The sequence below is a fragment of the Sciurus carolinensis genome, chromosome 19 (genome assembly GCF_902686445.1).
Source record: "Sciurus carolinensis chromosome 19, mSciCar1.2, whole genome shotgun sequence".
NCBI classification, from domain to species: domain Eukaryota; kingdom Metazoa; phylum Chordata; class Mammalia; order Rodentia; family Sciuridae; genus Sciurus; species Sciurus carolinensis.
In genome coordinates, this window is record NC_062231.1 from 14,647,244 (window position 1) to 14,674,280 (window position 27,037).

General features: G+C 48.9%; 1 protein-coding gene across 10 annotated transcripts in view; it reads left to right on the forward strand.

Annotated features, from left to right (window-relative positions):
• Atp2b2 (ATPase plasma membrane Ca2+ transporting 2) overlaps positions 1 to 27,037 on the forward strand; it is a 354,925-nt gene that overhangs the window by 115,743 nt on the left and 212,145 nt on the right. The window contains exon 1 of one of the 10 annotated variants that reach the window (XM_047534499.1): positions 20,540 to 20,670. The exons of the other annotated variants lie outside the window; for them this stretch is intronic. The gene's annotated coding sequence lies outside the window, so the exon portion shown is untranslated. Of the gene's footprint in view, positions 1 to 20,539; positions 20,671 to 27,037 lie in introns of those variants that run through there. 10 annotated transcript variants of the gene reach the window in all.

Below are 27,037 nucleotides of genomic sequence, written 5' to 3' on the forward strand. Positions count from 1 at the left end.
GGACTGTTTCCAGTCTTAAGCTATTATGAATTATCTTCATGAATATTTGTGTGGAAGTCTTTGTGCAGGCATTTATTTTCCTTTTTCTTGGGATTCCTGGGACATAGGGCAGGTGTAGGATTAGAGTTACTCCAAACTAGCACATCTTTTTCCAGAATGACTCTTCCATTTCATGCTGGCCAGCAATGCGTGAGAGTTCCTGCAACCCCACAGCCTATCAACACTTGGCACGGCCATTCATTTTAATTGTAGCCTCTCTGGTAGACATATAACTAGGCCCATTTCATGGAATCAGAAACTAAGACTCATAGCTACAAGTCTTTTGCCCTAGATCATACAGCTTCTGATAACAGAGCAGAGATTTGCTGCTCTGTGAGATTCTGAATCCTGGAACTATGCAGTCACAATTAAAGGTCTGGAACTCAGGACAGAATTAGAATAAGAGGCACTTACAAATGTTTTTTGAACATGAAACGGGTGATTGGGAACCATCAGGGGCAGCACTGGACCAGGCTCTTGGTCCGTGGACTCCCAGCTCCGTGCTCATCTTCCTGTGGCATGGTGCCTTGGGTCCCCGCCAGCATCCCCAGGGAGATCCCGGGCTGCCTAGTAACCGTGACCTTCCCTGTCACACTGCTGGGAATACAACCAAGCCCAGGGACCTGCCAGGAGAAACTGTTCTTTTGGGAGCTGGCAGGACACAGTCTACATTCTGCAGCCCATTCTCCACCCTTGTGGAGTCCCAATCCCAAAGGCTCTGCTGTCCCCAAAGGCACCAATTGTTCCTCTCTGGAAAACAATCTGCTCTCTGAGCTCTAGTCACTACCCATAACATGGAGAGCCTAAGAAGTCCCCGTCTGTCCTAGTGTCTGGGACTCCTGCACCCATCTCAGGCATTCCTGCAGCAATTTGGTGACCAGAGCTCCTCAAGTTCCCACACCCCTCTGATTCTCCTGGGGGGTCTTATTCAATGCACGACCCAATTCAGTGGGTCTGGGTTGGAGTCTAAGGTCCTGGACTTCCATTTGGCTCTGGCTGGTATGGATCCTGCTGGTCTGCGGACACACTTTGGGTACCAGCAGTTCAGTCCTTCTTCCCCAAACCATGTTTGTCTTTAATCACATCGTTTTAAACTTAGATGCATCCTAACAAGTAATATAGATGCACCACTGGATTGAAGTACCAGGTATACGTTTTGCCAAGTGCACAATGAGACAAACATGTCATGACGGGTAGGAAGATGGCTTCCTACCTGAAGCCAAACACATCTCGCTGTCCATCTCTCCAAACGACGCGTAGACCTTGAAATGAAGATTTTGACTGAGCTCAGTGTTGACTCTACCCCTGGCCCCAGCAGCTGGGGTAGGAAGGCAGCAGGAGAAGCTCGCCCACACCTGTGTGGACCTCCTTGCCCGTCTTTTCTCCATCCAGGTCTGTCTATGCAGGAAGGCAGCACAGGGTCTCAGGTCTCTCTGGAGGCCTAGGCATAGTCTGCAGATCTGGGGTTAAAGCCTGGCTCCACCAGCAAGTGAGTTCCAGGGCCGTGCAAAGCCTCAGCCTCTATGTCTGTGAAATGAACACATTAGCAGCGCTCACAACCCAGAGCCAGTGTGCGGAAGAGACGATCCACACCCAGGGCTCACTAAGGGTAAGGCACACCTGTGTGTAAGGCTGGTTTCAAATTCCCCTGCCTTGTTTGGATCTAAGACCCAGATTCTCCCTTAAATGATCAGCCCACCTCTAGGTTATCCTCGAAGGCTATAGATTTGGGCAAAACTCCAAAACATGACCTTGCATAAAGTCGGAGCCTCCCTCTGATTCAGTTTTTTCAGCGACTGCAGAAGCAACCAGCCCAGGGGAATTTCTCCTCTCCACCAGTTGATGCTTACCAGATACCATGTGCTCACACAGACTGCCAGCTAAGACTTCCCAAATCAGTGTCCGCCTACTACTCCCTTGCTCAAGAACCTTCAATAGATCCCCATTGCCTCTGAAGTCCTCTACAGAGCTACTATGCCTCCCTGCTTCCTCCTCAGAGCCTACTTCCTAATCAAACGGAGAAACTTGCTTACCCTAGAACATTCCCTACACTTGCCCATCTCCAGATTTCTGCTGCTGCTGGCCCGTCTTCCCACAGCTTGAAAGTGCTGTCCTTCCTTCTCTTGGTCTTTGCCAAGGCCTGTCTCTGTCACACTTGTTCCCTGATTTTGGAATCATGCTTACTGCTTTTCCCAATGACCTCTTACTGTCATTATTTCATCTGAGCTCCATTTGCCTCCATTTTCTCATCTTTAAAATGGGTGGCTTTGTCTGATGATGGCTCCTCAGTGGAAGGGGATGAAGAACCTGACCTTCATCCCTTGCTTGCTCTTTAGATTTCTCTCAGGGAGGAGAGGAGAGTCAAAGTCCTGTGACCCCAAGCACCAAGCAGCCAGGAGGAGGTGGCTTCTCCAAGGGAGTTAGTAAGAGGGGCTTAGGTGTGTCCTAACCCCACAGGCTCTGAGACGCAAATCAGCCAGCCACTTGTGAGCTGGCCGTTCCCACCACATACCTTGCCCAAGAATCCCACCTCCAGGTCCCTTGTCCTCAGCAGGTCTCCCCACCCTGACACATCTTCCTGTACCCTCAAGCCTCCTATCCCCTAAGTGATGCACACTTTCCTCCTCCACCCTGCTGAGACCTGTTTACTTTTTAAATTAATAATGTAAGCTTTGCTGAGCTCCTTCCACTCTTGACCTAATTTAATCTTAAAAACATCAGTCAAAGAAAATACTATTATTTAAAAATATCTGTTCTCCATGTTCCACAATTTATATATGTATAGACCCACTAGAAATTAGACAGAGGAAAATTGATAAAATGATGATCACTCAGAATATTCACCAGAGAGGCGGCCATCACCTAGACCTTGACAGAAGGATGAGATGGTGTGAAGTTCAACAGAAGCAAAGGTCAGCATGGGAAAGCCCCTTGCCTAGGGTGCTCTGAAGTGCCAGGCAGATTCCCCCATCAGGAAGAGGGCTGAAGGAGTCCACTCGGACGTCTCACCAGCCCCCAAAGAAACACCCCTGGCCACTGCCACATGGGGCCTCCCCAGGCCCAGCTCTGCCCCTTCAGTAAAGCCCACCATCCGGCATCACCTCACCAGCTGGTGAGCGCTTCTCCCTCAAGTGGAAATAGACATACAGGCTCAGCAGATTGTCTACTCCTTTGTCTGAGGGAAGCAGGGACCAAAAAAAAAGACAAAAAAAGGAACAGGGAGAAAATAGAGATGATGCAGCTAGCAGAAGATAACTTCCAACACCAGTGTAATTAACATCTCTGAGAGAGAGGACACTGCATACTACCAGTGAAGCAATCAGAGGACCTTTGAGAGAACAAAAAGAACTCTTGGAAGCACATGTTTTAAAGGGGTGGCAATGAGCACGTCCCGTAGGATTTACAAGGGCAACTGGTAGGATCTGGCTCCTGAATGGACTTTTGCAGAGGGGCTGGTTGGGAAGTAGAAGAGGCTTCTGGCTTCAGTAAAGAGGGAGCGACAGAGGTCATATTTGGGAGCTGACAGCAAAAGAAGGTAAGTTGAAGAAGGGCAACAGTGAATTTATTTGAAGAGAACTGGAGTTTGAGGGGCTTGAAAACTTCCTGGTGGTACAGCCTGCCCACCAGCTAGAAAGCAGTGGGTTGGACCCTGAGAGAGGAGAGACTGCTCTCAGTTTGGTGCCTGGTGCCCACAGGGTGTCTCTACCTCAGCCAGTTCTTATGGAAGAGAAGTCCCCAACCAAGCTTCTGGGACACTTACTAGCAACCCAGATTCCCAGGCATGTCAGATTGAAAACCCAGGCAGGTGGGGACAGGAATATCATTTTAACAGGTTCCTGGGGAGTTTGACATAGACCAAAGTTTGAGACCTGCTGGTTTCGGTTGCAGGTAGTGGACGAGGATCCAGGGAGGAAACTGAACCAGCTGTCAGGGATGGAGATGAACAGGAAGGAGGGGTAGGTTCAAGCCCGAGGGGATCGCTTATGTGGCAGGCTCTGTCATCGGGCATGGTGAATCATTACTAATTTCAAAATAGCAACAGCTCTTCGATATTTAGCAGCAAAATCACAGATTCAGGAAGCAATTAACATAGACATTCAATCAATTATTCATTACATTAGTAATGTGTAGCAGTAATCAAATTGGCCTTTTAATATGTATTTTTTTCTTTTAATTAACGCTGTCAAAAACGAGTAAAGATCCCATGAAGAAATGTACTTGGTTTTGTGAAAAAAATAAATAAATAAAAAGAAAGAAAGAAGAAGGAAGAGGAAGGGAAAAGAATAAAAAAGGCTTCACCTCATGAACCCGCAGGCAGGAATTGCTTTGTGTGGTGGTTGCTGCCTTTGCTTGTGTGGTTTGAGATGCGCCTGGAATGGCCAAATCCATTCTGCAGGGACCTGAAATTCCACCATTAGCGATTAGATGAAGTGTCCTGGTACCCCTGTCTGTAGCAGAACAGAAAGAGCCCTGGGTTGGGAGTCAGGAGTCCAGCTTCCAATTTTAGATTGGCCACAAGTTCCTGAGTGACCTTGAGTTGCCTCTCAAAGTCTCAGTTTCTGGCAAAAAGGGGGTTGAAGCTAGACACTACCAAGAAGTCTCCTAACTCTGACATTATTCTCCTTGTCATGCAATCATGGTTGATGCCCCTCAATTCACTGGCATGAGTGAACACCCCTTCTTTCAGGAGATGAGTGGAGAGGCTAGGCATTCTCTCCAAATCCATTGGTTCCCCTGACTTGAATGTAATCTCAGCACACTCTTGGAACCTTCTAATAATTGCTATATTTACCCAGCACTTCCATATGTGCCAACCAGGATTATTATTTGTTGTTTTTTTAATGGTGGTAAAAGATGCACAATCTAAGATTTACCAGTTCAGCCATTTCTAGATATACAGTGCAGTGCCATTAAATGTTATTGCACCACTATTACCACCATCCATCTCCAGAAATATTTCAACTTCCCCTATGGAAACTCTTGTTTAAGAATTTACAGGCATTGTCTGCCTAGAATTTTCCCTAGAACTCTAGAAGGTAGGCGCTGTTATCCCTGCATATTGGTTAACCATGGAAATACTAATGCTGTACAAAAATAACTTCAGTCTCTCAGCCAGACACAATGATTCAATCACAGGCACTTCTTCAGCTCACCAGTCTGCAGATGGACTGGGTTTGGCTGGCTTCCTTGGTCTCTGAGCCTCTTCCTGGAGCCACCAAGTTCATCATAGCAATATTCTCATGGACACAGCAGAGGCACAAGGGACAGGTGGAAACCCGCCTCGCCTTTTAAGGTCAAGATTCCATCTGGTACCTCTTGTTCTGTTGAGCAAAACAAGTTGCGTGGCTGATGGAAATCCAAGCAACAGGGAACTGGACTCCATTCTTTTAACAGGAGAAACTTAACAAAGACACACATTATGGGCTACCTCAAGAATTGGGGTGAATTATGCAATCTTCCAGAGCCCCATTTTAGGGATTAACAATTTCCACCTCACAAAACTGTTCAAAGGATTATCTGAGGTGCCTTAGGAAGTTCCACGGGATACTACAGGCTGCTGGGTAGGAGCCCGCAGTGCTCATTTCCTTCAGGAAAGGATTTGTCCGGGGTGTTGTTAAGTACCGAAGTCCCCACCTCCTACCACAATGATTTTGGCTTTCTGCAACAGTTTACCAGCCCATCCAGAGCTTTTAGCTTGGCACTCAGGGCTTCTGGGAGCTGAGCTGGTTCTGCTGAGCTCGAGTCCCTTCCAGCCCAAGCTCTTGCTGGACGGTTTGCCCCACACCCAGGTTCACGCTCTGCTCACATGGACTCTCTCATGAGTACCGTGGAGGCTTCTGAATCCAACGAGAGGATCTCTCCTCCAGGAAGTCTGCCATAAGAGACTCCAGGCAGGATGCTGGTTTCCCTGGCCCAGTGGGTTCTCACAGCCCATGGGGCACAAGTCACCTACTCCAGTCCCTGGCTTCCCTGCTAGAGACCCTGTCCTGGCACTGCTTGGCAGTCCTCCTGGCCCCAGACAAGGGCCTTCCCCAGCTTCTTCCCATCTGGAGGACCTGGAGAACCCCAAGGCAATGGCATTGACCCTGTCAGCACCAAGTCCGTTTTGGAAATACTCTCCCTTCTTCACTTGGGGCAACTCCAGCCTGAGGAAACTTCCAGAACACCTTCCTCCTCCCCCACATCTGTGGACTCTTATAACTAAAACGCAGAGCAGTTTCTCTCTTTTTAGTTAGGGTTTGTGATAAATGAAAAAAGTGAAGTTAGCCAGTTCAGTGACCCAGAATTTCATATTAAACCCAGCTTTCTGTATGTGAGAATTTATCTTCATTAAGGATTGGGGAGCAGGAGCCTTAGGTGGGTCAAGTGGGCCTTTTCAAACATGGGGGCGGGAAGGGCCTTTCAAACCTCCATCAAGATGACACCATGTTGGGGGGCTGGAAGTCATGGGGAAAGTGGGTCTGTCATGGGAGGGGGCAGACAGTCCTTGACTCTCAGCCAGTGGAGGTTTGGGCTTGGTTCCAGTGGGGACTGACTTGTGCCAGTTCATTGCTCAACACTTCAGGGGGTTTCCATGTAACTCTCTCCACCAAGAGGCCAGCCTTTGCGTTCAGATAATTTTACCAGAGAAAGTGAGGAATCTGCAGTCTTTTTTGGTGGGGGGTGGGGGCACTGAACTCAGGGGCCCTTGACTACTGAGCTACATCCTCAGTCCTAATTTTTTTTTTTTTTTTTTTTATTTAAAGACAGGGTCTCACTGAGTTGCTTAGCCCCTCACTTTTGCTGAGGCTGGCTTTGAATTCTCTACCCTCCTGCCTCAGCCTCCAGAGCCAGGAATCTGCTTTCTTAACTCCGCCTTAATTATAGGGGAAAATCAGTGGAGATATTTCACAACTTACACTGTTTCAAGAGCTATAAGAAGGATCCATTATAGCTCCAGCCCAGCCAGCTGGAAAGGCTTGAGTTTCTTAAAGTCTCAACAATGGACCAGGCCGTCCACATGGCTAATCAGAGTGGGTGGTCACCTTAGGGATGTGACTTGAGGAGGGAGGACCAGGAAGCTCACCCTGCTGAAAATCCCTTATTTGCAATTAACACTTTCATCACCAAATCATAAAATGCCAGTTTGCAATTAGGCTTGGACCCCATCTGGTTCAACATCCTGGCTCAAAGTGTTGTTCACCCAGTTTTAGAATGAATCAGTGGCAGGGCTAGAATTGCAGTCTAGGTGATCAGATTCTCAGTCCCACCCTGGCAATCCTCAGTGCCCATGTGTCTCAAACTCAACACCTTGACCTGCTAGGCATGCTGTTACAAATGCATTCTGGGGAGTGACCTGAAATGCTGCGTTTCTGATAAGTGCTTTTACTCAAACCTCTTGGTAATGCTAGGAAGGACCTTAATAGCCCCACTTCATAAATGAGAAAACAGCCTCAGTGTTTAGGTAATAGAATTCGGTATGCTTAGGTATGTAGAATAACAGCCTCAAAGAGGTCATTACTCGAATCCTTACAACCTATATAAATATGTCACCTTATCTTGCGAAAAAGACTTTGCAGGCATGATTAAAGGACCTGAAGTGTGGAAATACATAGGATTATCCTGCTGGCCACGTCTAAGCACCTGAGTCCTTAAAAGTGGAGAAACTTTCCCAGCTCCGGTCAGGGAGCACTTTGGACATGGAAAGGGGAATCAGAGAGAGAGGACATTTGCTGGCTTTGACCAAGGAGGAAGAGGCTTGAGCAGGGAGCTGTAACTCTCTCCACTAAGAGGCCAACCTTTGCATTCAGATAATTTTACCAGAGAAAGTGAGGAATCTGCAGTCTTTTTTGGTGGGGGGTGGGGGGACTGAACTCAGGGGCACTTGACTACTGAGCTACATCCTCAGCCCTATTTTTTTTTTTTTTTATTTAAAGATAGGGTCTCACTGAGTTGCTTAGCCCCTCACTTTTGCTGAGGCTGGCTTTGAATTCTCTACCCTCCTGCCTCAGCCTCAGTAGACAGCTGCAGAAGTCAGAGAGATAAGCAACTCCAAAGAATGCAGTTTTACTGACACTATGGCCAGCAAGACCAGTGCTGGAATTTTAAGCTACAGAACAGTAAAGATGGTCAGGTGTAATGGTGCATGACTATAATCCATGCAACTACAGAGGCTGAAGGTGAATTCCAAGTTCAAGGCCAGCCTTAGCAACTTAGCAAAACCCTCAGCAACTTAGTGAGTCCCTGTCTCAAAATAAATAAAAAGATTGAGCTGTAGCTCAGAGGTAAAATGCTCTGGAATAGTACTGGAACTTGGGTCCCTGTGATTCTTGTTGTTCTGGCCATTCCCCTGTCATGAGCATTCCCTCAGTGGAAGTTAAGCATTGACCTCTTCCTGTGGGGCCTCTTGGTTTAATTGTAAATGCCCCTGGGCAAGTGACCCATGACGTACTGAATCTGCCAGGATTTTAGAAGTATCAGGGGTTGACCCTGAGAGATTTGGGCAAAGGGGAAAATTTAGTAATAGCCATGGGGCCTTGTAGGAGCCCTAGGCACGGATTGGAAACCAAGCTCAGGACTGTGAGGATCACGGCCTCAAACCAGCTTGAGGAAGAAGCTGCTCCCCAAGGCCACTGCCCTGCACTCACCCACCCAGGGCAGTCAGGGAGGCAAGTTGCAGAGGTATTTAGTTTCTAGAAGAGGAAGGTGAGCTCTAAGCCTCAGGATGGGCAGCTCCCCAGATGGAGGAAGGGATTCAGACTCCAGGCATCCAGAGTAAATGACAAAGGCCCCAGGCGTAGTGTGGTGGGCCAGGCTGTATTTGAAATATTCTTCCCACGTCCAGAGAAACCATCAAAGTGGCCCCTCACTAGGCTACTAGTTTAGCTTCCCAATTTCATTTCTTCTCTTTCCACTCTGGAAAAAATTCCTGCCCCACCCCAAATCCTCTGGCTGACCTGCTGTCCCCCATCTGGGTTTGGGAAACAGTGTCAGTAGGTGGAGGCAGACTCAGGGGCTCTAACCCAGCTTCTGGGATCAAGTTCTGGTTCAACCTCGAGGTGCTGACCTTAGCAGGCCCCTTCCATCCTGAGGCCTCACCTCCTCCAAAACTTCAGAGCATTGACCCCCAAGCCCCCTTCTAGCTTGACCCCTGAAAAGGCTTCAATGGTAGAGGTCAACATTCTTCTTTGAACTCCCTTGGCCTTGTCATTTGAATTCCATCTTTGGCTTTGTCCTAAGGAATAGTATCCCTGAGGTCAAGTTCTAGTTGTATGTTTTGGTCTGGTTCAACTACTTAAATAAGAAAAACAAAAACAAAAACCAGTTTGTCTGGGTGCCATCTAGAAACTCCTGTGCCACTCTTTGGGAAAGAAAAGAGTAAAGTGAGCTGGCTCCAGCTCTTTAGGCCAAGTCACTTTGCCTTCCCAAACTTCTGTTTGGGTGTCCTCACCTGCAATAGAGGGTTCATTCTTCCATTGGGGGATGTGAATGAGGAGTGGCTCCAATTCAGATAGGTCACCTGATAGCTAGGACAGCATTTGCTACAGTAGCTGCTCAATAAAAGGCAGCTATTGTTTTCCTGATTGTCACTTTCATCACTGTTACTCTTGGGTAGAAAATGGGCTTTGGAGCCACATGCAATTTCCACGCTTGGCTCCCATGTTCCTTAGGGGGTGAGCTTTGACAACTCCCATCACCTCTCTGAGCCTCAGTTTCCTCATCCGTGAAAAGAGGAGGGCAATACTACATCACAGAGTGAACAGGATTCTGTAGGAGTGGAGAAAGTCTCTGCAGATAGCAGCAGCTACAGAGGTTATATTCAGCCTGTTTTTTCCAGTCGATGGAAAATATATATCCTTTCTTCCCCCTCTCCCCCGATACTGGTCAGTAGGTGGGTTTTAATTTTGCCTGCCTGTTGTTCAAACGAAAGCCAGGCAGGGAGAATGGAAAAGCAAGGCTACGTGACAGCCAGAGCCAGCACGTCTGCGTGCTGAGTGGTGGGAACCACGCAAATGGAAACACCGTGTTGGGATCCGAACAAGTAGCGGGGGCTAGGAGCGCATTACGAGAATCATTTGAGCAGCGATTAAGGGATGTTGCCTGATCTTATCGGGGAAGTCACGCGTGATGTTCAAGCAGAACAGGAGGCCGTGGCTCCCCGAGGCCCTGCTTCCAAAACAGCATTTGCGAAGCAGTTGGAGCCAAAAATACCCAGTTGTGGAGTGATCATTCACCAGCCAGAACAGAGGCATGGGAAGGAGACCTCCTCCTCTGAGTTCCAGCCCCTGCACCTGGATCTCTGCAGCTCAGAACTCTGAGACTTTCCCTGCCGAGTGAGCTTCGTGCTCAGGAGGCTTTTCTTTCTTTGAATGTCAAGTGTGGGGGCTTTCACACCATGGCCACTCCTTGCCTCTGTTCCTAGCAGGTAACTGAAAGCCGGGGGGTGGGTTTGGAGCCGTCCTCCTGAACACCGGGCCTTTGCAGAGGGGTGAAGACTCTGGCGCTGTGGAAGTAGGTTGGCTTGGCTGGGTTTTCTACCACCACATCCCATTCCTCAAACCCATACCTATTTCTCAGGTTCCCTAAGTCTTAATAAACAGAAATCATGAGAACATGGATGGCTAACATTCATTGAGGGCTTGCTGTAGGGAAAGTACCTCTGAGAAGCACTTCACATGAATTTTCTAACAAAAATGTCACAACTGTCATGTGAGCTAGCCCCTACCACCATTCCCATTTTACAGATAAAGAAACTGAGGCTCAGAGAAGTCATGCATCTTGCCCAAGGCTGCTTAGCTGATAAGTGGGGTTGCAAAGCACAATCAGCAGGCTCCTGAGCCCTGTCCCACCATTTTGCCTCTCCTATGAGCATGAACCCAATTTAGGAATAGAAAGTGCAGGTGGGATTTGACCAACTCCCAACAGGCGAGATAATTCTTCCTACTTGGTAATTCAAAAAACTGGGAGTCAGAGAGGCCACCAGACTGCCCCCAGGTCATTCAACACCAGCTTTGGTTTCAGGACTTGAGGTTGTGAGTCCACTTTTTCTGCATGTATGCCCCTGAATTGCAAAAGGACATTTTGTCCTTTGGTAGGCTTTAATTGACTATGGCTAACCCGAAGCCCCTGGCCCTCTCAGACTGGCTGGGAGGTGGGCTGCCACCAGGAGAGACAGCTCTGGGAGGAGGGGGCCCAATCTGGCTATCCTTGCATTGCACACCTCTGGGGATGGGCTGAGAATTCTGGGTTGTCACAAAAGAACCTAAATTGTCATTGCCCCTGCAATGCACAGGACAGCCCGGCACATGGAACATCTACCCTGCAGCCAGCACTGAATGTCAATGTCCCACTGGATACAGATGTCAATGAAAACCCTGTTTCTGCACATCTGGGCCCAGAGCCTGACCGTGACATCCCAACCTGTTAATATACCCTGGGATTTCCAGGAATGAAACTATCTAGGAAACTATTAGAAAACTGTACCTCATTTTGCCTAAAATTTCACCATCAGGTGTCCCTATTTTAAAAATTGCTGATTCCCAGGACACTGGCACAACAGCCCTGTGTTAGTAGCTGTCACAGTCCTAGTGACTTGATATACATCTACTGATATGCATATTCAGCCCTCACTTCAGAATGTCACATATAATGAGAAGCATTGACAACCCTCAGTTGAACACGGTCTTCTTTTCAGTGTGAACCAGTTCAGCCCAGGGAGGACCTAGAGTCGTGCGACTCATTACTTCTCCTAGTGAAGTCGCACACAGGCCTCGTGATGGGGAAATGCATGTTCAGTCGCCAGTGGCTTTCCTTTTATCTCATAGACTACGGTGGGGACATTATGTGCCTTTTAAAAATTATGTGTACTGGGAGTCTTTATTATCTGTGAATCTGCTTTGAAGATAGTAAAATGGGTATTGGATCCAATGGGACTGAGAACCACCAGCATACTGAACAGAAATGGGGTCTCTGCCCTAAATTCTGTCCTCTAATTAGCTGGGAAGCAAATTTAAGTGTGAACATTAGTTCTCAGCCCCGCAGGCCACTGAGTTCATTCATTTAACTTCTTTCCCCCACTAGACAATTGAGTGAAGAGGGTGATGACAGATAGTGGGTCATGGGCATTTGGATGGATAGACAGGTGACGGATGGATGGATGGATGGATGGATGGATAGATGGATGGATGGATGGATGGGATAAATGGGAAGGTAGGTAGATGGATGGATGGGTGACTGGATAGTGAACAGAGACACAGACAAAATAAGTGGAGAAACAGATACACGGGTGGGTGAACAGGTGGAAAGACTTCTCCCTGTCACTCATTTAACACACTGAGCATTATAGTTGTAACAGGACAAATATTCTGTGCTCCTCAACCCAGGGCAAGAGACAGGAACTAAAATGTCACACAGGCGACTATACAACTGCCGCTCTAGGTGAGATGCTTTGAGAAGAAGAATGCAGGGCACATGCTTTTCAGGCAGGAGTAGTATATGCCAAGGCCCTGAGGTAGGAACACTTCTTAGGCACTGGAGACACTGAAGGAGAGCCAGTGTTCCAGAACCTAGGGAGGAGATGGTGCTATGGGGAGGGTGGGCAGATGCCTACAGGGAAGTGAGATAGGAAGTGAGTGAAGTCTCATCCTCACTGCAGCAGAGCCATCCAGGGGTTGAAACTTCAGTGTAATAGGATCTGGCTTCCAGAAGACCCTTCTGTTGGGGAGTGGCTGAAGGGTGCAAGACTGGAGACCAGGAGGCCAGCGGGGAGGGACTGCATCCCTGCAGGTGGGTGGGGATGCATGACCGGCGAGGGTGTGTTATTAGAGGAGGAGAGAGTGTGAGAGGTGTCAGATGTGGACTTGGAGGACTTGGCGATGGACTTGGGGTGGGGGAGAGGGAAGGAGGCAGCAGGTTTCAGGAGCCCAAGATGGGGAAGACAAGAGGGAGCAGACTCGGGGGAAAGATGGAGTCCAGATGGGGTCCCGTGGGACACTCGAGAAGCTTCTCAGCTGCAAAAGTCTGGGGCTCAGAAGATGGACCAGCTGTGAGGTGTTCTTTTGGTTTTCTGATGACATCAGAGAGTCTCAGTGAAGTGTTGGTTGTGGTCACCTCTCCTCAACACCTGCCCAGCTCCATTCCTGGTGGGAGGCCAGTCCCTCACCTGGCCACAGCCATCAGGAGACGTCTGGCAGACTCCCATTGCAGAGTCCCTGCTCTGAGGGTTTCCCACCCTGATCTACTGTCCAGACCTACCGGTGACAACTCATTATAAAGGGCGTCAACTCTGCTTTCTCTAGTTGGTTCGGGAGCTCAGCTGCCGCCTTTGAGTTGCTCCCATCTCATTATCCCTGGAGTTCCTACTTCTTTTGGTGGAAATTTAATTGCCTGCCAGATTTGAAAGGGTCTGGACCAGCCGTTCAGGTTTGGGAAGTCAGAGTGAAACACACCATGATCAAAGGCTGCAAGAGGCCAGTATCGTTCTTGTCACAGCTCCTTAAAGTCGGAGCCACTTTGCTCCTCCCCAAATGGAAACCAAACGGTTCAGTGTGGAAACTTGAAAGGAAGAGTGTTCCGCAGTTCCCAGCACTTGAACTGCTGGCTGCATCTGAAATTGGACCACCCAGGATGCGTCCTGAGCTCACCACGGAGGGACGCAAGCGGCGCTGTCATTGATGGTCCTTGGGTCTCTGTGGACCTTCTCTGAACATCAAGCGCAGGATGGGTCCCCCAAGAGCCACCGAGTCCTGCACATCATCATCTCACGTGGCTCCCCATCCCACCAGGGACCTGGATGCAAACCGGAGCAGCACAGGCTGGCCGACCTTGAGCAAGTCACTCTGTGCCTGGAGCCCCATGGGTGAATCGAGGCTGGAAACTTCTCTGTCAGCCTCACTTAGGCTTTTGAGAGGCTTAAATCAGATGCAGTGGGTGCGAGCGAGCTTTGTAAAGGAAAGCATCACACCCATTTGTCGCTAATAGCTAACATCGTGGGTCTTACTACCCAACCCCCAACCCAGGGGTACTCCTACTTCAAAAATAAGGAGCCCAGGGCAGCCGACAGTGTTTCTCAGAGAGGAAAAGCATCTCTAAAATGTTGGAAAACAAATTTGTGTTTGAAGGGCAGGGATAACAGGTGTGAAGTTCTGTGGAGAGCCACAAGGTATATAAATAGCAGAGGAGGTGACAGGAGCAGCTGGCCTCACTCCTGGAGGGTGCAGGGCCACCTTCTGTTACTCTCCTCTTCTTGTTTTCTCCTCTCCTCTTCCCCCTCCCTGCCCATTTCCTGCCGGCCTCTCCTGTTCTACTCTCTTCCCTCACCCATCTTTCTCTTTTTTTTTTTCCTGAATCCTCCCCACCCTCCTTCTTTTTGTTTTGTTTTGTTTTTTGTTCCAAGAAGGATATGAGCTCTTTCGAGTTAGTACTTTCTGTCAAAAAGTCAGTTTCCTTTTGTGCTGGCTTAAGCACAAAAGGAATTGATTGACTTGAGTAACTGAGAAGTGGCAAGGTAATGGGCTTCAGGCCCAGCTGGATCCAGGGGTAGAACAATGTCATCAGCACTTATTCTCTCCTTCTCTCTCCCTCTCTCACTTCTCTACCCCCTGTGCTGGCTGTATCCTGAGGCCAGCTGCTTCTTATGTGGTGGCAAAAGTGCCCTTCTAGTAGCTTCAGGTTTACAGCCTCGTGGCTCAGCTACCCCAGCAGAAAGAGAAAAGAGAGTTCTTCGTTCCTTGCAGGTCTAGAAAATCCTTAAGATGACTCAGAGGCTTACAGGTCACATGCACATCCACCAAGTGATCATTAGCTGGATACTATAAAGTTTCATTCGACCACGGCTGGGTCTCATCCCCATCCTCGGAGCCCCAGCTAGAGTCAGCCCCCTCAAAACTGCACAAGCTGAGGCGGGGTGAGCAGTTCCTCAAAAGCAGTTCAAGCTGCCCTGACCCAAAGGAGGAAGCACAGGTGCCAGCTGAGACCCCACAGGCCCACAGTGCTCTTCAGTGTACGGTCCCTTCCTCCCTCTGTCACCTTATTCCTGTGTCATATTTGCATGTAACTGGCCACTGCGTCTTCAGGGCACCATCTTCACCAGGAGGCAGCCCCATACCCCCAGCTTCTGAGTGGGCCCCTCACTCAACCTTCTGTCTCTACTCCTCCCCAGCCACCTTGGATCCTGCCATCACGATGATCCCCACTCCTATTGCAGGCACATTGGCATAGAAACAGCATGGACTGCTGAACCTGGGTTCCAAACCCTGCTCTGCCACTTACCAAGTTAAACGATGACTGAGGGAGAGAGAAAAAGAGAATGGTAGTATAGAAGGTTGCCCTCTGGCACACGCCTCTTTCCAACTGCCTCCTATCTCTCCCCACCCCTGAACACATGCCTCAGCTGCTGTGCCCAGCTGTGCCCCACAAGACCCCCTGATCCCCAGGCCATTCCTTCTGCCCTACAATCTAGTGAAGGCAACGCCAATGCCCTGTCCTCTTAAGAATCCCACCCTGAGCCCCTCTCCCTGCATCTTACTGAGAGTGATGTCTCCAGAGACCCTGCTCTGAGATCACTGCCTTACCTCAGTCTCTTACCAGGTCTTCCTGGCTCCTCCCATTGCACTGCAGGGGCGTGGCCTCCCTGGGAACCCAGTCTTCCCCTGGCTCCTCCCATTGCACTGCAGGGGCATGGCCTCCTGGGAACCCAGTCTTCCCCTGGCTCCTCCCATTGCACTGCATGGGGCGTGGCCTCCCTGGGAACCCAGTCTCCTCCTGGCTCCTCCCATTGCACTGCAGGGGCATGGCCTCCTGGGAACCCAGTCTTCCCCTGGCTCCTCCCATTGCACTGCAGGGGCATGGCCTCCTGGGAACCCAGTCTTCCCCTGGCTCCTCCCATTGCACTGCATGGGGCGTGGCCTCCCTGGGAACCCAGCCTCTTTCTAGGCAACACAGATACTGCATGGGCTGTGAGAAACCCGAGCAGACCCAGCAGAGCATTGGCAGTTCCACTTTTCTGATGAACTTTTTATAAGTTCTCAAAAGTTCACCCTTTCCAAACATCTTCCTGCTGTGTGGCGTCTTCATCTGCCTCCTCAGTGGGTGACATTTTGGGGCCCCTGGAACTGCCTTTTGAGCCTGTGGTGACCACCCTAAGCCACACACTCACCTCTTCATCTCAGAACAGAGACCCAGGCTGGGAGGTCCAGGATGCTAGTTAGAAATGCCCAGCCGGAAGGCATGGAGCAGATTATCCACGGGATCATCAGTGACTCATAGTGGGACAGCAGGAATCTGGGTGCCTAAGCACTGCCACAGCCTAGAGTCCTGGTAGAAAAAGCATAAACTGATATAGCACACAATCTCTGGTTCAAATCCTAACTTAGGCACCTGCCAGCTGTGTGACCTTAGGTAAAACACTTCACCTCCCGGGGCCTCAGTTTTATGCATCTGCAAAATGGGGACAACTGTCCTCACTGCAGAGGGTTCCTGTGAATCCTCAGTAGTTTGATAGAAGAGAGAGATCGATGAATGTGAGTTTCTTACTAACAAAATAGGACAGAATAAATCAATAGGAATAAGAGCTTTCGAGGTGGAAGAGGAGAGAGAGGGACATTCAGGCATGAACCCTGTGGTCCATTCAGCATGCCTCCAGCAAGTCCCTTCTGTGTGCCAACCCAAGGTAATGCCAAGTGAGGCAGGAATCCTCAAATCACAAAGGAAGCTGAAGCTGAGGAGCCAGAGGCCTCTGAGACACAGGGCAGGGCCTGAGCCTGGCTGAGAGACAGGGAGGAGCAGGCACTGAGCCCCACTCTGCTGTCCTACCTCATTCGCATGGCTCTACGTAGAAGGTGATGCGCACGTTTTCAGACGAGGAAATCACAGTCCCGGTGGTGGGCTCGAGGCTGCCTATGTGTGGCAGTGGGGTAGGAGAAGAGAATGCCCTCTTTCCTGTCGTAAGATGGGCTTTCTGCCTGCCTCTGCCCAGGAGAGATACAGAGGGGAGGGGGTTTGCTGCCTAGAACCCCCATTAGGCTGGTTGATGGTGGAGTAGCAGAGGAGGATCCTACCAGTTGCCACTCTGGTTGACAATGTTCTCAGTTGCTTCAGAAGGTATGCCCCACATCTAGAGGTCTGCCCCTATTTCTGTCACTTGCTGTAGGACCTTGAGCAAATTACTTTATTTCTCTAGGCCTCCTCTTTCCTTAACTCCAAGGAGCTGAATGATCTCTGAGCCCCACCTCTGGCTTAGGACTTGTGAATTTCTTTTTTTTTTTTTTTTTTTTATTGTATACAAATGGGATACATGTTGTTTCTAGGACTTGCGAATTTCTAACTGTGGTGTGTGAGTCCTCTATTGCCACAAACCAAGTGCTTTAAAATCAACCAGTTCTCTGGGTCAGAAGTTAGACACAGGTCCGTAGGGCTAAAATCAAGGCAGGGTCAAGTTCCTCTCAGAAGCTCTAGAGAGGAATGTGTCTCCTTGCTTTTTCCAGCTTCTAGGGACTGCCCGTGTTCCTTGATTCCTAGAGACCAACTTGCTGTCTGAGTGTCAGCTTTCCATCACTATAACAAATACCCAAGATAATCACCTTAATAAAGAAAAAAGGTTTATTTTGGATCATGGTTTCAGAGGTTCCACTCCAGGAACAAGTGGCCCTATTGCCCTGGTGAGGCCGTACATCACAGCAGGGAGCATGTTGCAGAGTAAAACTGCTCACCCCAGCAGGGAGCCAAGAGAGAGGAAGAGAAAGAGTCTGGGATCCTGCTGTCCCCTTCAAGGACATGATCCCAGCAACCTGAAGACCTCCCCACTAAGCCCCATCTCTTAAAAGTTCCACCACCTCCTCGTAGCACAATGCTGAGGACCAAGTCTTTAACACACGGGCATTTGAGAGACACTCAAGTTCCAAACCACCACAGCCTCCCTTTCCCACTTTTAAAGATGCCTTGCGATTAGGCCGGACTCCCAGGTCACCTGGAGTCAGCTGACGAGCAACCTCAGCTCGCCTCTGCTTGTAGCATAACATAGTCATAGTTCCAGGAACTTGGCTGTGGGCTTCTTTGGGTAGCTGCTGTTCTAGACCATGCCTAGAAACGAAGGCACTTCCGGGAGGGCTTGGGCAAGCCGTTCCTCCTCTTCGAACCTCCGTTTCTCTACTATGAAATGCAAGTGACCATTACGACCCCCACCACGTGTGGCTGCTTTGAAAACAAAGTGGGATGATGTGTATTCAAGTGGATTATAAAGGGTCAGGCACTCTCCATGGGGTTAGTTCTTTATTTCTGGGGTATTTCTGTCACTAGTCACAGCAGTTGAGGACCTCTCACTGGTACTCATGCCTTCCTCTGCTTTGCTCTGAAAAACTGCCCCCCACCTCCATGCAGCACCCCCCAGAAAACAAACTGTGGTTCTGTGAACTGTTCCTGCTCATTATAATCTCTTGCTTCTTTTCACAGAACCCCAGGGGCCCCTGGGATTTAGGAGTTGGGGAATGTCACTCAAGGATGCCTATTGAGCACTGAACAATGGCCCCTCATGAGGTCAGACGGCCGCTTAGCAACTGCTCAGGCCCTTAGTAACCAGCCCAGAAGTGTTGATATTTATCCAACAGAAACTTTAGATTATCTTTATAATGCCCAATTTTTTTTTCCAGAGAACCGGCAGAGCCTCATAAGCAAGCCCCACCCACTCATAGCTGCCGTCCCCTCTTCCAAGAGCAAGCTGGAAGGAGCAGGAGCCCGGCTTTGCTCACCTCTTGGGCCTCAGTTTCCCACACAATATGCAGATCAGACGAAACAAGCAGTAAACAGTATGATCACATGTCATGCTTTATCAACACTATTAAAAGTGTCCTTGTTCCTCCTCATTCTCAAAAGTATGCCCAGCTAGAAGGCTCCTTTTCTGGTCACCTACCTCTAAGGCCACTGCCAGTCCTTGATTCCATTGTTCTTCCCCTCCACCCTCTTCCTGAGTCCTGAATTATTGCTGAATAATTCAGCCACGGGTTTTCTAGGACCCTCTCTTTGCCATACCTGAAGCTAGGCACTAGGGAAACTGAGGCAGACGAGACATTGCTCTCTGCTTCCAGGAGCTTCCAGTCCTTGGAAGAAAGCCACTCAAGCACTACACAGAAATCTAGGATTGAATCCAGAACCTTGTAATTCTCTGCTTCACTTGCATTGTCCCCACTAAGCTATTTTAGTAAATAATAATACTCCTTAGTATTCCAGTGGCATTTTGCAGCTCCTAAAGCGTTTCCCTTGTTTCCTCATTTAACCCTGACATCATCAGACGCTGCGATCCTAATATAGCCCCATTGCATGGATAGGGAGCTGGAGCTCAGAGGGCATGAGGACAGAGAGCCTGGGGTCTTGGGAAATGGCTCTGCCTGAACTTCCTCACTGGTGAGATGGAGATACTAGCACCTGCTTCTTAGGATTGTTCTGGAAAGGAAACAAGGCAACATGTAGAATGTCCTTTAAAAAGTGGCAGATGCCAAAAGTGAGCACTTCCTCATTGAGCCGTGTGTGTGCGTGTGTGCGTGTGTGTGTGTGTGTGTGTGTGTGTGTGTGTGTGTGTGTGTGAGATCCCTGCAGTTTCCTGAACCGTTCAGCTGCTTCTCATCTGCCTGCAGACACCTGTCTGGGGATTCCTGACCCTTTTCAGAGCCCAGGAAGAACCTCTGGGTTGAAATCGCAGATCCACTTTATGGCTGCGATGTGACCAAGGGCAACTTCCAGCCTCAGTTTTTCATTTGTGAAGTGGGAACAAGAGCAGGCTGTTCTGAGGCTGGAATGGAGTAAAACTAATGGAGGCACTTGGCAGAGCCAGCCCAGCACACAGACAGCACTCACCTTTGAATTTAAGTATGTCAGGAACCTGATCATGTGATGGAGTGGACAGGACTGGAGTCAGCAGCCACGAGGTGGGGTTTGCTCCCCACCCCAGAAGCCCATGCCAGCATCCACTTTGGGCGGAATACAGGACACCGTCACCTTCTCTAGGCTTGGCTTCTAGCCACATCCATGGTGGGTGGCTTTGGCTGCTGAAAACTGTCCCCTCTATGCCCCACTCACCTTACAGGAGGAGAAGGGAGCCCCCTCTTCCCCTTTTCTTTACAAAGTAGCTCCAAGGGGGCAAATCTCTCAGATTCCATGGTGATGCCTAAGTGGTTTCCCGCCCACACCCCTGCCAGTGCATGAGTCACCACTGCACCGAGGCGGCGCCGTGGGAAGGGTGTTCCCTCTCTGGTTGCAGAAATGCCACTGCAGGCAAGCTCCTGAGTGCCAGAACTGGGCCCCACAGCAGGCACAGCCAGGGTCCTTATGCAACTTCTGACATTGTTCAAAATCAATGTTACAGAAAGCCAGAACTGGGCCCCACGACAGGCACAGCTACGTTTCTTATGTAACCTTTGGCATTGTTCAAAAGCAGTGTTAAGGTTCACAACTTCCATTTGCTGAGGGCCCTAGAGAACCGGCCCAGCACATACCTCAAGTCCCCAGCAGCCCAGACAGAGCTGAGAGTCCTGGGGAAACTGAGCTGTGCCTGAGATCACATGGCCAGGACACCCTCAGCAGAGGTTCCCTGCCTCAGTCCTCAGAGTTCCCCTTTCTTGGCCAGCCCAGTTAGCTTTGGGAATTGGAGACAGAGCCAAACAGGTAAATATGATACATTTTATTCTTTTTTGAATGAAACAATCCTGAGCAATTCTATCTAGCTGTCAGGCTGGAGGTTTGAACTCTGATTTCTAAAAAAGAAAGAAAAATCTGTCTCTAAATATAATAGTGTAGGCTAGAAACGCATGTTTACAGCCAACTATTTCTTTATACTAAACTCTGAATTGCCAAAGCAGGGCCGTGTGAGATGGATGTGTGTGACTGAGGTGTTAAAGAGAAAGGCGCCGTATTGAGGATTGCGTTTTGCAAGGAGTGTGGCGATGATGGTCACAGATCTCTGTTGAGGTTAGCACCCTCGGCCACACCTCCACTGTGCCCGTCATATGTGTTAAAAATCAGCGCATGCACACGCTGCTGCGTTGCCCGATCCGAGAGCCGCACCGCCTGCTTCACTGTGGGCTGCCTTTCATCTTTCCCCACTGAATCCACTAACTTTTCTTCTATCAGGTACTCTAACTGTCCTGTGAGCTAATTAAGAATCAGGGCTGGGAGGCTGAGGGTATAGCTCAGTCGGTAGAGTGCTTGCTTTGCAAGCACAAGGCCCTGGGTTCAATCCACAGCACCGCAAAAAAAAAAAAAGAATCGGGGCTGAGCTGCTGGAAGCTGTGTGTTGGGAGAAGGGGCAAGTACAAAATATTTGCATAGTCATTTGGGTCATATCCACTGCTCTGGCCACAGTCCTAGTAATGAAACTCTTGCCCAGGCCAAGAGACACAGGCACAGACTAGGGGGAGCAAGAAGGGTCCACGGACTTTCCCGCGTATCTCAGTCTTGTCTGAGCCCCAGACTTGCTGGACCCAAGTCGAGAAAAGCCAGACTGCAGCATTTAGCCAAAGAAACAGCAGGCCCCATCAGGTCCTGCCAGCAGCCCTGGCCTGGTTGGAACGTTTGCTTTGTGCCAGGCCGTGCCACTCTGCGTAACAGCTTCCTTCGCTCCCAGAACAACTGTGAATATTGCCCCTTGGTTTTCGCCATGACCTCACCCAGCATGGATTTCCTACTATTTAAAACTCTTCAGCAGCTGATTCCATAGACTTTGGGGTGACATTGCTCCTTGCTGTAATCAGAAGGGTGTGCAATGCCAGCACACAGGCAGCTGGGGATCCTGGCATGGATATATTCAGTCTTGACAGGGGTCCTGTGAAATGGCTTTCTGTAGATCAGAGCCCATGTGCTTGTTGACTTTCAGCATTGAGAATGTGTCTTTCTGGAAGGGAAGAGTGTTCAATGCCAAAAGACAAGAGATCCGTACCTCAGATTACTCCCATCTTTTCTTATAAAGTATCACACAGAGAAAAGTATACCTTTTCCTGAGGTCATAAAATTGGGATCCAGTTTATTTATGTGTTAAATAGAAAAAAAGCAGAAGAAAAATGAAAATTTGTTATGTAGTTAAGTCATCCTGAGGAATCTAAAAAAACAATATTGCATGACAAGGTAAAACATCTCACGTACCTTCATGTTCTGATTCCTGGTTCAGTGAAGTATTCTGTCATGATTCTCCTGCTTAAAGTTCTTAGTTTTAGAAAGTTATGTCTTATCAGTCTCCCATTGTAGAAAACGTTTGTTGCTTTCATGTTATTCTCAGCTCATCAGTTGCTCTTTCCATGTTGCTTCAGAGACTCTGTTCGCTGTGGCTAGCTAGTCACCAGAGATTCCCTTGGACTGAGCTCCCAAAATCTGTATTGTGATAAAAGTCAATGTTACTATGGGTTCCTTGGGACCCTCAACAGAATGTGATCCCATAGCATAGCAGGATACTAGAAATCATGTGGAATTTGGAGTCAGGCCTTCTTCTTCTTCTTCTTCTTTTTTTAACTGTGTGGGTGTAAATAGGTGACTTAATCTCTATGAACCCTCCGTGAATCAGGTGCCCCTCCTCTGGTCCCTTTCTCCTGGGCTGGACTTTGTTCACCACACTGTGCTGTACTATTCACCTGTTTCTGTCTCCAAGGTCCCAGGAGATCCCTCAGGGTGGAGTCTTTGTCATCTCTATGTCCCTGTGCCCAGCACAGAGCCTGGCAAGGAGCAGAAGGCCGGGTTTTGGGTTGGTGGGATCAAGGAAGGGAGGAGAAAAAGAGAGAGGGAAGGAAGGAGGGAGGAAGGAAAAGTAAGGAAAAATGCAAACTTTAAACCCTTTTGCAACTCATAATTATTTATTTCACATAGGCTGGCCTAAGTGATAAGACATGCTAAAAAATGACAGTACTCCTGCCACATGTCACTTTCCTGTGTTTAGCACTAGCATCCTTGTCATCTTGCAGCCAGCACATGTTGAGCACTTGTTCCTTTGCTCTCCCCACAACCAGTGTGGCAGGTACCACAGCAATCCTCCACGTGACAGATGACAAAGTGCAATTCACAGGAGAGGTCCAATCACCCAGGTCACACAGCTGACATGGTTAGAACCTGGTTCCCATGATTACAGAGCCAGAGTGTCTTATCAGTGTACCCTCAGAATCCCCAGTTCAGACCTTGACAAGTAATGGATTTCCATGAAAAAATTCTTTGCACCTATGAATGAACAAATGAATGAATGAGTGGCTATTCCTCCTCGGTTATTCTCCCTCTGGACTTCAATCTCAGTTCTAGTTCTTTCTTCCTGGGAGGATTAAAACAAAACCCCTGAGGTTAAATAGGCCTGGGTTCGAATCTGAGCTTTGCCTCTCACCTTGGGGAAATCATTCCACTAAAATGGAACTAATCTTAGTGCCTTCTTGTCTTCGGCTGGGGTCTCCCAGAAACAGACCATGAGACGTGGATTCCCACACAAGGAATTTATTGGAGAGGCACAGACATCTTGGTAGGGAGGGAAAATGAGACAGAAAAAGGAAGGAGTTATTACTAAGCAACTTAATTACCACTGTGGGCAACTGGGGCTCTGTGGCACTGGGGGACTCTGGCAGCCAGTGCAAAACCTACAGCTCATAGTTTTCCCACTGGAAGGGAAGGGGAGCTAAGATATTTGTACTCCAAGGAGGGGCACCTGCCCACCAAACAAGGCTCTCAGGTGAAGAGATGAAGATGCTGGGTATGAATGGAACCCACGTGCACCAGAAGTCAGATCTGTGGGATGACGGGCAGGAAAGCCACAGCAGAGCTCCACCCACTGGGTGTCTCTCTGAGAATTAAGTAGGTTCCTTTATATCAAGCTTCGAGAATGATCCCATATTAAGCACTCAATGTGTGGTGGCCTTGGAGGGACTTTTCCCAGCAAGATATATTATTATGTTTCCCTTATCATAACAAATGCCCAAGATAATCAACTGAAACAGGGGAAAGGTTTATTTTGGTTCACAGTTAGGGAGGTTTCAGTTCATGATCAGTTGACCCTGTGGCCTTTGGACCTGTAGCGAGGCAGCACAGCATGGTGGGAACGTGTGTTGTAGAGAGCTGCTTCCCCCTCATGACCAGGAGCAAAAGAGAGGAGGCCCCACAATATCCCTCAAGGATATGCCCCTAATGATCTGAGGACCTCCAACTCAGCCCCACCTCTCAAAGTTTCCCACCACCACACAATAGCACCAATCTGGGGACAGTGCCTTTAACACATGAGCCTTTGGGTTCATTTTGGGTTAATTTGGATTCAAGATCCAAATTATTATAGCAACTCCGTGTGTGATTCAAAACAGATGCCCATGTGCTCCATAGAACCCAGTCTCCAATCTACACACAGCAATGTGCTACTGAGGTGCCAGGCACGGGAGACAGCTGTGAGCTTGATCAGCAGGGTCCTGGCTATCAGCATTCTTGGCCCTTCCAGGCAGCAGAATGACAGACATGTCATTCAAGGTGAATGACAGACATGCCAGGGCAGTGCCCAGTGCACTGAAACTGGACTTCCATCCAGTACACCTCCCAGCTGCCTTGGAAGTGCCTGTCACCATAAGGAGGGCATTGGGCCAGCCCTCCCACTGAGATGCCCAGGGACTGTTTTTTGTAACATGATCAGCAGATGTCTAAATGTTACATTTTTCCTGGGGAGATTCTCTCCTGCTTTGGCACAAGATGCTTTTTGCCTTACCAGGGGCTTCAGCTTCCCCAGGTCAGGGTGTACAAAGCCTATGCCTGCTGCTTCCCTAGGGACTATAATTTAAAAGTTTCCTGTAACAGATGATTGACAATAAGGATCTGTCTTCCCTGCCACTGGCCAGCTGTGTGGCCTTAGGCAACTTGCTCTCCCTCTCTGGGTCTGTTCCCTCCTCTATAAAATGGAGATGGTGAATGAAATAATAGACGTGAGAGTGCTTTGGGAGATGTAAGCTGCCCATGCCTGAAGGGGAGGGAATAATTTTATCATTGTCACAGATGTTGTCAGGAAGGGTATGATCTTGAGTCTCTAAGACTCCTTTTTCTCCCCACCAGCTGTCATCAAATCCCACAGGACCAAGAATGTGTGAGTCCCCTGTGACCTACAGCTATACAATATGGCCTTGTCAGGCCTGAAAGGACTCATAGATCCCAAACCTCTTGTAGGGGACACTGAGGCCCAGAAGGGAGAGGATTTGCCTGAGGCCACACAGCCTCAGTAGCAGTCAGTGCTGGGCTAATTTCCAGCTCACCAACCTTCCCTACCATCTGCCAAGAGCTGTACCCACCTTGGGCCTTGGGCCCTGACCTTTGACCCAAGCCCCTCTCCCTTCCCGGCACCCATGTGATCAACCAGCCCCCAAACCAGGGAAGTGTGTAAGATCGCGGGGGCCTCTGGCTGCTCAGTTCCCGGCTGCTGGAGTGTTCCATCTCTGCAGCGAGTCAACATTTCTGCCTCTGAGTTGGTGTGTGGCAGATGGTACAGCAGAACTGAGCCTCGGGGTCTATTTTTGACTCAAAGAGGACATCGCGCAAGTGCACAGCACTCGCTGATGGGGACAGCGGGTCCGGAGCACTGGGCAGCCTTCATCTAATCGCTGTAGGAGCCCCATGGCCCGGGTTTGCCTCCCGCCTTGCCACCATTAGCTGTGCGCCGTCAGATACAGCAGTCTTGCTCTAAGTGCTCCAGTGGAGGCAGTGAGGTCTCTGGATTACAGTTCGTCATTTTGACAGGCTTGTGACCTCTCTGTGGGAGAAAATGCAGATATGGTAGTGGGACTTTGGGAGTTGACTTCCGTCTCTGGCGAAGGAAAGTGATGGCAAGGTGGGGAACTCGGGAGGCAGGGTCCCTGGCAGGAGCTGTCCAAGGTGCAGACTTGCCATCCCCCAAGTAGGAGCTGAGTGGTCCCACTTGGGTGGAGAGGCTGCTGGCCGGGGTAGGACCAGGCCATGCCATGGGACCCAGACCCTTTCTCTGATCCAAGTTACCAGCCCTGGGCAGAGAGGCTGGGTAAATGGTATCCAGAGACGGAGAGCTCTGGACTGAGGTGGGTGAAAGGGAAATACAGACATCGGCCATGGCAGGAAGCAGAGACTGGGAGGGAGAGCAGGTGGAGAGAGGGTGTCTCCACCTGCTTCCCTCCTGTTCTCACCCCTGCTCAAGTCAGGCTTATGGGGGCTTCTCAACTCCAGCTGTCATTGGGTAGTCATTTGAGGGGTAGGAACTTGTGGGGTTCCAGGAGAGGGATGTGGAAGAGAGTCCCACACAAAGGGAGGCTGGTCTCCCAGCACTAATGTGATATTTTACCATAGAAAATAAGGGAATAGAGACGTTTTTTAAAAAATACTTTTTTAGTTGTCGATGGACCTTTATTTTATATGCTATGCTGAGAATCAAACCCAGGGTCTCACATATGCTAGGCAAGTGCTCTACTACTGAGCCACAACCTCAGCCCAGAAGGGAGGCACTTTATAGGAGGATCTCAAGTCTTAATTCCCAATGTTGACACTTGGGGACCACTCTATCTTTCAGCATTATCCTTGTTTTTCTAACCCATAAAAATAGGAAGTATCTAGTTGGGATCATGTAAAGTGAAATCCTATTTTATTTCAGTTCACTAATCTGTATTTCTCACTTGAAGTCAAGATATCTTCCTGGGTCATTAAATATTATTTGAAAATGCACAATATTTTATCATATAGATGCTCAGTAGTTTACTTAACTAATTGCCTCAGACTGGATATTAAAGTTATGTCCAAATTATTGCCATGATTTCACAAACAACAACAGGATAGGAAATGTCTTCATGACTTTGGCTACATTTGCCTTTGGAAGAAGTTCCTGAAAAGTGAAATGACTGAGTCAGAAACTGCAGATTTTTTCCTTTGTCTTTTTAAAAAAATATATTTGATATATACAAAAGAAATTATGTAATGTGTATGTTAGTTTAATAATGCAGGGGATATTGTGACCCACCCAACCCAAGAAGGAGAATGTCACCAATAATTTGCTATTAAGAGTACTGTCCCATCCCAAACC